A 13,202-nucleotide genomic window follows, 5' to 3' on the forward strand; every position below is an offset into this window, starting at 1 on the left:
AGAGCGGACACACAGGGAACATGGCAGACCACTGCGAAGCCCGGGCACGACCACCACACGTGTCAAACCAGGCCTGCGTGTCCTGCACAAGATGTAGGTTTGCAGGGGAGGGCCTGCAAACACCTCAGCTGTCCTGCTACAGAGACATACCCAAGAGAGCCCTGCTCCCTGCTACAGAGACATACCCAAGAGACCCCCGCTCCCTGCTACAGAGACATACCCAAGAGAGCCCTGCTCTGCTCTTCACTCCTCACTCGTCCCTCGCCCCGCAACACCCAGCACAGGAAACCGCCCTTCCTCCTCTTGTAACAAAATGGCTGCACAACACCTATTTCTGCCAACCCTCAGTGACAGGACCGCTTCACTTTGGACACTTCATCAGCACCTACGTGAGTCACGCTTTCTTACGCTTCTTATGCTATTTAAATGAATAATTATGCTTCCTAAAACTGACACTGGCTGTAACCTCTCGACCTTGATGTAGCAGAGCCATACCAACCTCGGGGGAGGAACCCCTCAGTGAAATACCCAGACCTTTGTGTGCATGCAGCACCCGAGGTGTGGTTCCACACTGAGAGACCCCTGGCAGCCTGGCTGGCTGAAAGAAGTCCTCTGTCCACCCACCTCCTTCATCACTGCCCACACTTGCCTTCCCCACCTCGATCTGAAGGTACTTCCTTCAGCCACTCTCTAAAGCATGGCTATAAGGTGATCCATGGGGGTGTGTGGTGGTGGTGGTTGTTTTTTTACACAGTCAAAAATCCCACACTGCCAGGCTAAATTTTGATACTATTTCTCCACCAACAAAGCTGGTTGAAAGGATCCCGTCTTCACCTTCCAGCCTCACTCAAGGCCAAACAACTGTTTCTGGGTTGTACCATAAATGGGATCAGAGAAGTAAATCCAGATTTTTAAAAGACCCTAAAACCCCAATAAAACAATGGGCTTTTTTTCAGCTCTAAGATTCCCAACTTTTTTGAACTGGAAGGAAAATTTGCTGGACCTACAGCTGTGCTCAGATGGCACCGTGTAGCTGTCTAACGCTGATGGAGGATTACATGGCATGATAAACTGTTCACAATTTCTGATTTCCTGTGCAAGAGTTCAGGTTATCCAGGTCCTTTAGACATGCAGCAGAGTCATCAACACATTTTTATTGCAAACAGAATTTCCAAAATGATGAGCTATTCAACAGGGAAGAGAGAGAGAAAAACCCCTCACCTTTCAGAGGTGTTTCATTTCCAGATCTGAGTATCTTTTACAGAGAATGAGAGTTTAGAACTAAAATGCTTCATCTTTGACAGATTTAGAGATAACTATCACAATCCTCTGGCTTCCACAAGGTAAGACTCCAGAAGCATGTGTGATATTAAATTGATTTTTACATTAATTCTATCTTTAAGGTGTCTGGTGAAGCTCGCTGATTTCTATGTTCATTTTAAAGATAAACACTACCAAGAAGCAATGTTTCCATCAATCATATGTCAGTTATGCACTTCTCATGGGCTCAGGATTTGTGATTGAAGCATCTCTGTACTATGTTCAGATAACAAAAAGAGACTGAGAGAAGGACTCGGAGTATATTCACACAAACTCGTGCAACCAGTCACTGTAGCTTAGGAGATACCTGGTCAGACAAGTTGTGGTAACCAAGTATGTTACCAGAGGTGTGCTCTCAGCTTCTGCAAAAGCAAAGTTAAACCAGTAAGCTTGTCTGAGCAAACCAACTTTCCTTTAGGAAAAGCTAGGAACATGCACCAGGTCAGTTAGTGCAATGCGGTTACCTTCAAAGTTCTCCACTTATCGTCTTATCAACGTGTCCTAAGTAAAGACCACCTGCTTGGTATGCATTAGCAAAGCACTGATTCCATGGAAAGTTTCAAGTCTATCATTGCACTATGGAAGGGACTTGAAATCTTCCCAGTACAACCAAATCTGGTCCAGTACCATATCATCACTTATTAGAAACAGCCACCCAGCAAGGGCTGGGATACTTGCAATAAAAAATAACTGCAGTGTTTGAAAATTCACCATCTGCCAGGTGTTGGGAGATGTTAATTATTTAAGTGACAACCCAATATAAATTTGATGTTGCTCAAATCTCATCAGACCTCCAATTAATGAATGCAAGCAGCACCAGTCTACATACTGAAGACTGGATCTCATTGGTCTCCATGCAAAGGTACCAGATATGCCCTGCAGACTGCACGCCCAGACTGACTTCCTAACCACAGTATTCCTCTCTGTACCCTCCGCAGTGGGATAGCTTTGTAACTTGAACATGAAATATGAACCCCCAGCTGTCTATTTTGTTATTTATTTTCCATCCATAGCAATGGAGACCTCATTTGCTATGCTTTCAAGACAGGCTTTGAAACAAGCAAATGCTTATTATAGATCTGCAGCATCTACAGCAATTGCAACAACAGAACCAGCTTTTAAGAACTTGGCAAAGTGAGCAGAGACGGCAATTTCCAGTGAGGCAGTCATCACTCTGCTTGACCAAAACACATCCACCGACAGAAACTCCCATCATCTGGGGCAGGAAAGCCTGTGCCAGCGCTGCAGAGCACGTGGTGCCTCTTGCACAGCTCCAGGAAGACAACCAGCTAGAAGACTGGGATGCTGAGGGGTAAGGAAAGGCTTTCTGAATGACCATATACAAACCCATATCCAGCTGATTTTACCTTTCAGCTGGGACCAGTACTGCTGCTTTTTAAGACATGAAAACAACAACTGCATTTTCAAAATGTATCATGTCTTTATTTTATACACACACACACACACTAGCGTCTCACACAGCACATCATGAATCATGAAGCTGTAAGCAACAGCTTCTGTAAAAGCTCCTTGTAACGTTGCTGCTACCCAGTTTAATTGCTTAGCACTGGCACCTTCATAAACTACAGGGGTCTTCACAAAACTGAACCTAAAGCCAAGCTGACCACCACAGGAAACAAAAAGCAGTTGCATAAATAATTACCTTAGAGTCTCTGTAGAGCTTGATGTTCAAGTGATATACAGTATTGACAAATGTTTCCTCCTAGGCAACAAAAAGAAAGAAGGATTCACAATTCTGAATTCAATTATGCCACACTATGAGAATATAACAGACAATATACATTATCTCCTGTTTCTTCAAATTTAAAATCATATCCAGAGAAAAATACTTCAGAAAAAGGTTCCTTCCCTCTATTCAAAATACCTGAGAGTAACTAATACAGTTCTTAAACTCCTTTTTATTATTTTTGTCTGTTTACTATCTTCTGACTTTCAAATATCTGATAAAGAAGTTAGGCTGAGAATTAGGACATTTTATTCTCTCACCTATGTAATGTTGCCAATAATATGGATTTCACAGACCAAATCAGAATTAAAGGCTCCTATATGTAAAGTTAGGGTAGTTTATACCCATGCAGTGACAGTATCTTCAGAGAGATTTCTGCAACTGCTTGGGTTTTATGAGCAGAAACTCATTGTTACTTAGTAATTGTATTGGTTTGGTATCTAAAGAAAGAGCATCCAAGTCAGTGATGAGAGATTTACTAGGAACAGAGAGAGGTAAAGAGGTTGCAAACTCTTCCATTAGCACCAGCCTTGCAACACATACTTTTAGGTACGGGATAACAGAGTGGCCATGTGGTTGCAATCAGTTCTGCATTGCCTACATAATAAAAATGTTGAACTTCTCAGACTAATTTTCTTTCCATTGCCTAAGTGAAAAATTAAACTAACTTGGTTTGTAAATTAAGTTATCTAGAAGAAAGCACCTTCCTTTCCCTGGATGTTTATTTCAGATTTAAAGGGTCTTTCTTACACTATTGACTTTGTAGGGAACAGGCTTGCTATAGTATTGTAAGACTAGTTTAAACCAAAGTTAGAGCATATCTACAGCGAGTGGTTGAAAGGACTTATTTAAAGGACCTTCCAAATTAATTTAGTTAAAACTACTGTCCAACTTTTCAAATAAATTGGGATGTACAGTGCTAACCAGTAAGATTAGGAAATCTAATTACTGCCAAAGTAAGCAGAAATAGATATAACATAGACTATTTCTGAGGGAATATGCCATTTCTTTTACACCATTAATTTTCAGAAGAGACTCAAGCCCCTAAAGCAGCTTAAGAAATCAGGGATACTGTCAAGCTATCTGCTTGTTCAGACCACAGAAGGATATACTGATTCAATTACTTTCTTTTGATGTAAACCCAAATTAAAATCCATATGAGTGCATATTACAACTCAAACTTTTTGCACAAAGACAGAAATAATTTATTTTTTTGTAAGCATTAACCAGTTGCTTTGCTTGTTCAGCCCCCGCCCCCTTACTGGTGTAGTCTACTAAAAATAAAGCAGTGCAAGCTCCTGGAGAACTGTTGCTTAGCTACATTCTCAATTATCACAATGCTGGCCTTACTCATTCAGTGTCAAGGTCAAAGCAATTGTTTCTTTACTTTAATGATGAAGTATCCTGTTTATAAAAATCTTATCTGTTTCCTACTTCGTAAAATATTGCACATTTCAGTCAATCATTGCTGGCTAGTCCTCCAGAGAGACAAAGTGTGAGAACATAACCGGTAGTGTTAATTTTTGCCCTTAACAGAAAGCTTTTTTCCCAACTCCACCCAGAATGCCAACTGCCTCACACTGACACACAGGCAACCAATTATACCAACATTTCTTTCCTTCTTTGCTGTAGCCAGGCAAGTATGACAGAAATGCAGTAGTTGTATATTTATTCTTATTCTTCCCCCCATCCAATGACAAGCATAAGTAAAGTGGCAATTTTTAATTAGCAGGCACCTCTAAGTCAGCGTTGTGGGAAAGCTAAAGCAGAGAAGGAATTACCCCATCAGTTTTGAACACAACAAGTTTTTGGTTCCTCTTTGCCTTTGAGGGCAGGTGTTCAACTGCAAAGACTGCAATTCTCCCCAGGCTAGTCCGGGCTGCTGAATATTTCATAGCCCCTGAGAAACGCAGCTGTAATCAACTTGCAAATAATGAAATGGGCAGTGATAATAGAGCAGAGGTAAAGTGCACCATTAGAAAGCATCGGTGCTTCGGCTACTGCTGCAGGCTTGCTGCAACAATTTATCAGGTTATTTGATAAAATAATAATGCTATCAACTATGAAATCAAAATGAATGCTATGCCAAAAATATCAGAAAGTGTCTCAGGTGGCCAACATGAATAGCAAAGAGAAAAAAAATCAGAAAAAGTGCCAAAGGAATCACATTCAAGACCAAAACTCCATTAAATGTTAATCACATGCCAATTACAAACAGCCATGTTAGGCTATTAATAGAAAAGTAAGTTTACAAAAGTTACTTAAGGCAGGAAAAGTTTTAAAATATTAAAATAAAAGAAAGTATTTAAGAAGCAGTAAACATGTTCATTTTAATCCAAGCTTGTAAAGTAACCCAGCTGCTGTCCTAAATTCTTTGTAACAGGATCTTGAGGTTTGACATTTGGAACCTCAGATGTTTACAGTGTCCCCTCTGTACTGTTTAGTGCTGGTGAGCACCAAAAGACAGCAAAAGACCAACAGTGAGATTACTATAATGGCATTTCCTGAAGATATGACATGAGCTATGATTAAGAATTTCATGTTGAAAGCCAGGATTGAGCAAGAGGTGAAATGAAACAGACAGCGACTGGGCAGATAGCAAGATGTACCTGTGAATTATGCAGGGAAGCTCCACAGAAAGTATTTCTTCATCTCACTTCAGAAAACCCCCAAAACCTGACTGTTCCTCATGTGCCCCAGGTGTCTGAGGAACAAAGCACTGACTGCTTGTACAAACATAAGGTAACGTCACAGAAGAGGCTACAGTAGTTATGTGGTAAAAGTGGCAAGTTCATACATAACGACCCATATGGATGGGCAGGGAGACACCCTATGTGAGTATTTCCTATCAACAAAGACGACCTCTGCCCGTCTTTTTGAATTTGGATGGAGGTGTGACTCAGACACTAACTCTCTACCCTGATCTGCAATGATAAGCATTGATAAGTCGGGAAAGGCAGGCTGTATGTAGGAAAGGGCTACCTCAAATTACTTTCTCCTAACGTCCTCCAGAGCAAGGGGAGTGGTGACTGAGGCAAATGTGGTCTCACAAGCACAGCTTTTGTTAACCTCATGGTCTGCTGTGTATCATTAGCACAGGTGAATTCCACTGCACAGCCAGTGTCCAGACTGTAAAATATTAGAATAGAATAGTTCAGTTGGAAGGGACCTACAACGATCATCTAGTCCAACTGCCTGACCAATTCAGAGCTGACCAAAAGTTAAGGCATGTTATTAAGGGCATTGTCCAAATGCCTCTTAAACACTGACAGGCTTGGGGCATCGACCACCTCTCTAGGAAGCCTGTTCCAGTGTTTGACCACCCTCTTGGTAAAGAAATGCTTCTGAATGTCCACTCTAAACCTCCCCTGGTGCAGCTTTGAACCTTTCCCACGTGCCCTATCACTGGATCCCAGGGAGAAGAGATCAGCACCTCCCTCTCCGCTTCCCCTCCGCAGGAAGCTGTAGAGAGCAATGAGGTCGCCCCTCAGCCCCCTTTTCTCCAAACCAGACAAACCCAGAGTCCTCTGCCGCTCCTCATAGGACGTGCCTTCCAGCTCTTTCACCAGCAAACAGCTGGCAAAAACACCTGTATTTCAGGTGACTCTATGTGATGTGCAACTGTGGGGAAAAGCAGATGAGTAACAAGCACAGGCTGAAGAATAAACATAGTGCTCCAGTCTCACCTGTTGGAAACACAGTAATCCCCCAAAAGTGCCATGTGGCAGGTGGACCCTCCTCCTACGGACCAGAACATGCTCCAGTGCAGAAAAGGGTAGACAGAGACTGTCTTCCCCAGCCCACATTTCCCCAGGCACCAGAGGAAACCCTGCTGAACCACGACTCCCATGGCTGCACAGTCCTTTCTCATTCTCACTCTGAGCAAGGACTGACATGCATAGCTGCTTTCTGATGGTTACACGCACGTAACATGCCAAAGGGGTAGGCAATTCACAGAAGGCTGATGTTGGCTCCATTAGTTAACTAGTTGTACTCACAAGAATAAGCTGAATCTTATTCCTAGAAATGAAGGGAAGGTCTGGCTGCAGGACCGCTGGTAGGTTCACATGCAACACTGCATGTTGCAAAGAGAAGTCTTTAGAGAAGTGTGAGGTTGCTCAATGGGATACTGCAAATGCGTGTGCAAGCACAAAGCCAACAGTAGTGGGAAATAAAAATTGCTACGCTCTTTGAGAAAGAACCTCTACATTCAGGAAAGACTTCAATTCATGTCAGACTAATAATCTTTTACATGTTTCAAAAAGTAGTTCATAGAAACTCCAAGAATCCAAGCAGACTGTAAAAGAAATATTAATGAAGTTGATAAGCACATCCTTTTCCTTTGGTCCCTTTGTACTTGCTATGTTCTCTACATGGATACTCTCTATTTTCATTTCATTCCTCACCAGCAACAGATACAGAAGGTGGGTAGGTTTAATATTGCCAAAGAAAATCTGCTATACACATGTTCAGTGCAGCAGGGGGAAATCAGCTCTCTCTAACATCCCAGAAACATCATCTGTCACTCTGAAAGACAGTGGTGTCTCAGGGTAATACTGCACTGGAGTAATTCCCATGCTTTGATAATCAAAGGACTCCTCCTAGTGTTATCTTCCATCTGCTGGAGAAGAGATCACACAGATAGACCTTTCAGCCAGATGGAGTCACCAAAAATTCTCTTCATCTATCAGAAAGCTCAGACATAACTGAGATGCACTCATTCATATTCTCCTGCTCTCCCTCCTGCAAATACCCAAAGATAAATTACTCAGACAAACTCAGATTTAGACTTTAAATGTCACAGGCAAATCTTATGCAGCTCATTTTTCCTTTCACTTTTTCTCCCAGCATGAAAGAATTATTTTTATTAACTCACTGGGGATCATGTCTTCCTTTTACTATCTGGGAAAAAGTACAACATGACAGACAGACCTTGTACAATAGAAGGTTGGCGAAACTGCTCTCTGAGTTTATCCATTAAAAATCCAAAAATCTATTTCAACAGTTGTGAATTTTCTGCAGTATCACCAACCCCCTTCTGGATATCAACATCCCAGTCTGACCCTTCTATAAAATGGGAAGGCTACGGTGGTACAGGCTCCTGTAATTTGTGAGGTGTCTTCTATTTTTTTTGATTTACGTATAGAACTAGTCTAGGAGCAAGGATGATTAGGATATATATATATAAAAAAATAAAAAATAAATATATATATGTATATTTATATACACACACACGTGCAGTCCTACTGTCAAGGGACTCCCAAACAATGTCCAACTCCAAAGTGGGCTCTCACTCCCCAACTGACTCTTACAAGGCACCAAGGCAGGCAGTAGTTCAGTGCTCACGCATCTCCTTCTCCTTGGACAACGGACTGTGCTGGGAGCCTTGTAAAATTTGCAGAATCATATTCAATCTTCCCAAGACTACATATTTGCCAACATGTGGAGAAAAAAAGACTTGAAATACTGTAATGGCATTTCCCGATGATAAGTACCAGAGGTGAGGCTGGCAGCAGCGCTGCTTATTACAGCTGTCTGGCACATCCCCCTTTCCAGAGCCAGTTTCAATTGTTAAAAAATGCAGCCTCTTGCTAAATGTCATTTTGGGTATCTCCATTAAAACGATGCACAAGTTGCTGAAAATAAAGCCAAAGAAAAGTACTTTTCACTGCCCAAGTTAAAAGGTGTTGGGATCCTTTTTCTTTGAGAAGCTCTAGTATCTCTACTCTTTGAAGCAGGGACTTGACATGACCTAGGAAAAAGCTTTACATCTGAGAGATGCTTTTTACTGCCTTCTGAAATGGGAAAGGCGTAATCCTGTGAAAACAGGAACAAGAGTAAGGAAACAGGAGAAAAGAATGGAAAAGAGGGGAAAATTTGGACTGAGAGATACGTGGGGAAGATGATGGATGAGCATAGGCAAGGAAACTTGGCTGAGGAGTCAGAAAGAAAAGCAGGATGAAGGAGGGCGAGAGAGTAGCGAGGAAGGAGGGGAGGCAGTCAGTAGCTCTAAGCAAAAGCTAAGGAGAAAAAAATGGGTGAAAAAGGAGAGTGAGATCAGGAACTATTTGGATGAGAACAGGGTAGGCTGAGACCCACCCAACATGCAGCTGGTACAAAGGAGACCGGCACTGGCTTGGCAGAGACAGGAGGACACAGAGCTGAGGCTGCAGTAACAGACCTGAGAGTTGCATGGGAGGATGGCAACAACGAGGAGTCAAACGAAAGACAGGAAAGTAATATAAGTCCATTTGGGCAAAAAGAGAAAATGGACAGATTGCTAAGACAGGAAGAGTGGCTGTGGAGGGAAATACACCTAGGAGGGTTGTAAAAGTGAGGAAAAGAGGCAAGAATAAGGCTTAGGAAAAGACAAACAACATAGGAGAAGAAAGAAACAGCTCTAGTCAAAAGAAGGTCAGAAGAGACCATCTTTTGGCAGAACTATGCAGAAGAACCACTAAAGCATATTCCCCCCCTGAGCCAAGTCCATGAAGGAGCACAGGTATTTACTGTGCAGCCACAGTAAAATATACACTTTGGGGACAACTAGGCTAGAACGTATCTTCTGTGTTACCTCATTTCTCAGCTCTGCTGGCACCAATAGCACAAAACAGTAGAGTGATAAAATGGACTGACATTACAGTATAGTTCTTTCAAACTACGAAACAATAACATTCTGTGCCTGTTAAGCATACCATACCAATTTACATGAGCTGTGGATTTTGTTCAAATTGTCTTTCTTAGACACGTCAACAGCTGAAGGGTCTGCGATAGAGAGTACATACTCCCAGTGGAAAACCAGACAGGCCTGCCCCATAATCTCTCCCACCCAGCGCCTGCCGGAGGCTGTGAGGAGTCAGCTACAGCTCTGCAGGGTGTTGATGCCTCCCATCCTTGCACTGCCTCCAGCACAGCTAGTGCTCTCCAGGTACAACCACGGGGGTGGAATAAATGACCCTCAGCTTCTGCTGGACAAGACAGGGACAACGCTGGCAAACTGCATGAGAGGCAAGCAAGATGGGTGGCCAGATCTTTTTGGTGCTTGTGACTGAAGGAGAAAAAACACCCAGCTAAGCAAACAAAGGTCCGAAACCGGCCAGAAATACTCAGGCGTTCTTGTCACTACACCCCTCCCCAGGTTTCTGGAGGCTGGCAAGCAAAGCAGGGGTGTGGGGGGCTCCCTTTGAACCCCACACCCAGGTGCTGTTCCTGCAGAAACCATGCTGCTAGGGAGGGAGAGAGACAAGAAGGGGGGGACACCTGCCCCAGTCTCACCCCGATGGGTCACACACACTGTATACCCACATCCAAGTGCTCCTGGGTCCACTAGTGTAAGTGTGCCCTTAATTATTTCCATGGTAACTGGTAGGTACACAGCCACCCCCCTTATGCTGTATTCTCTTTGTGCATTTTAATGCATGGAACTGGTGTGCAGAGCCCAGGAAAAATGACTGTAAGATTTATTTCTTTATTGAAAAAGCTGCAGAAGTGGTGCTGCTGATGGCTGCTGCTAGAGTTATAGATGCATCAGGGTAAAATACTGCGCTGAAAACCTTCCCCATGACCCAGTACGGAAGTAGTTTTTAAAGTAACTCAGCAATACACTTAGATGTCAACAGCAACCTCTCAGCTACTGGAAAAAAGTGCGTGTGGGAGACTTCACTGCTGCCTGATACAGTCATTCCAATAAAGTCTAATTTCATATAATCGGCTAGAGCAAGTTCAAATGAAGATCTGGAGTGGTGGGCAGGTAGGAAAGGCAAGAAAATAAGCAGGAGTCTTCTAGTCAGCCAAAAACATAAAAGCCAATTTCCTGGTGTTCCACCTACCCATGAACTGAGGGTTCTGAGCCCAAACCACCTTTAAAACCTCAGGCAACATATTTTCCATCCTCACCGTAGCTACAGAAGCCCAACTGTTACAGATACTGAAACTGATGATACGAGGTATTCGGCAAGAGTTCACTATATACATCTTGAAACAAGTGTGGGAGAACTTGAGCCCCACCTCTTACTCTGAACACTGACCAGTATAAAACACACACTATTAACAGCAGTATCTAATTTATGTATTTTCAGAATAAATTGAACACAATAAGCTTATAAAAGCTTTCTCCCAGAATTTCCCCATGTCCTGCAGAGTACTCTCCAACAACGTGTGATCTGGTTCACAGCTCTTGAGCCAAAGAGGTGAGGTTACTGTCGCAAAGCTCCAGAGACCCTTCCATAGCAATATGCCAGTAAATTCACGCCACTCTTTGCCTTGGGGCTGCACTGCTTACTTCTGAAACAAAGAAACTAATTTCAAAAACTCTGGTAATTTTAGGAGTGTTTTATATTAACTAGGGATTAGACAATTTCCTGCAGATTCAGGAATATTGTTGCTACAGCTTCTACTGCTTTCTGCTTTTTTTTTCTTCTTCATCTGAAGGCAGACCTGCTACCTCAGACTGCTCCTTTGCCTACACAGTCCCAATGTAATGGTAGTAAGTATGAAAGACTAAGGGTCTCCATGTTCCTCTGTAGTAATCTCCCATACTGACCACATTTTAGAAGAAAATAAATACTGGAAAGAATTCTCTTAATCACAAAGGGATTCATGGACTGCAAATTATTCCTTTAAAAGTGAGATACAGGAAGATGCAACTAATCAAATGGCTAGTGGCACAATAGCCAAAGTGGTGTCTTCCCTATTAGTCTAGACCCAACTGCAAGGCACCAAGGGTACGTGATATATTTAAGAATATTAGCCAAACACAGCTCTCTACCTTCCTCCTAATGGCTCAGCACAGACCAGCACTAAGTTGCCTGTGGAACAGAGAGCACAGCAGATGATCATCACATGCTACAATCTTAGCAGACTTGCCTTTAATCAGGCAGCACAGTTCAGAGCCAGTTCAAAAAAGGCATCTTGCTAAGAAAATACCCTGCATCTCAGCCACAGAGGGCTTGCTTCAGGAAATCTGCAGACGAAGCTGAAAAATGTAGCAATTTAAAAGGAGCAAAATTGGACAGTAAGAGCATTTACCTTTTATCTGAAAATGATTCATGAGACACCTCTACAAAGTGTCAGAAGACAGCAAAGCAGTTCATCTACTATTGATAACCCAGCATTCCCAAGCCATCAATAGCCATTTGAGTACTCCTAAAGTAAATTTAGCTTCATCTTCATTATTTTCTGTATTGAAAGACGAGGGACATATTCATGGATGTTTACGCAATGGCAAGAGAGCACAGTATTGTATGTTTTATTACACTACCAAAGCAGAATCTTGTTCAGACACTGCTAGTGTATAATTTGTCTCTCTAAAAGCTGGAAGGCAATCATTAGCATGTTGGATCTGGCAAGTTCATATTATCTATCCGGTAATTATAGAAAGATGGAGAAGCCTTCAAAAAAAATACCCTCCAACTTATGCATTTACTACACACCTGATCAAAATACTATCACCATTACCTAAATTAGCACATCCTTTCCATGAACCATTATTCAGAGCACATTAACATTAGTATAAAAAGCATTAAATAATTATTAGAGGCCGTACTGACTACAGTTGATCTTTCCTTCCAACTTCAAACTATAAAACTACGCAACGACAACCTAGACGCAAGAAAACATTTTATTGGCAGTGATGACAAGCTAGGCTACATGGTAATTTGTTAGGCTTTACTAGCCCAAATGAACACTACAATACAGTTCTAGTTTTTCAAAATATGTATACCATTAGTCAACGCTATTCATACTGCGGCAGTGTCAACGCACTAAATACACACCAAAAGATAATCCCATCCTCCAGAGACTGCTGTAGAAAAGGACAGAAAGATGAGAGACAAGGGAGCAGGTTAGGGCATACATATGCATATGTATACAAAGTAATTGGGATGACTGGCCTGTGTCTCTATCTCATTTATTCATGCTTCAGGTAAAGGGGAGACAAGGAGGTGCCAGGAAGATCGGGGAAGCTGGGATAAGATGGCTACAAAAGGAGCTGGAAGAATAGAAAGAGAAGTCAAGCAGAGCACTGAAAGTGAAGCCAGGGAGGAGAGCCCATGAATGAAGAGGTTCAGCCAAAAACAGAGATTGGGGGTAAAAAAAAAACCTCCACGTTGTGTAAATGCAAGGCTAAGACCTCAGG

At 42.4% G+C, this 13,202-nt stretch overlaps 1 protein-coding gene across 3 annotated transcripts in view; it reads right to left on the reverse strand.

The window, feature by feature from the left end:
- Nucleotides 1-13,202, reverse strand: part of PAG1 (phosphoprotein membrane anchor with glycosphingolipid microdomains 1) — a 108,294-nt gene that overhangs the window by 78,631 nt on the left and 16,461 nt on the right. For all 3 annotated transcript variants that reach the window (XM_075494858.1, XM_075494857.1, XM_075494859.1), the window contains exon 2: nucleotides 2,984-3,043. The gene's annotated coding sequence lies outside the window, so the exon portion shown is untranslated. The remainder of the gene's footprint in view (nucleotides 1-2,983; nucleotides 3,044-13,202) is intronic.

The sequence above is a fragment of the Mycteria americana genome, chromosome 2 (assembly GCF_035582795.1).
Source record: "Mycteria americana isolate JAX WOST 10 ecotype Jacksonville Zoo and Gardens chromosome 2, USCA_MyAme_1.0, whole genome shotgun sequence".
Lineage (NCBI taxonomy): Eukaryota > Metazoa > Chordata > Aves > Ciconiiformes > Ciconiidae > Mycteria > Mycteria americana.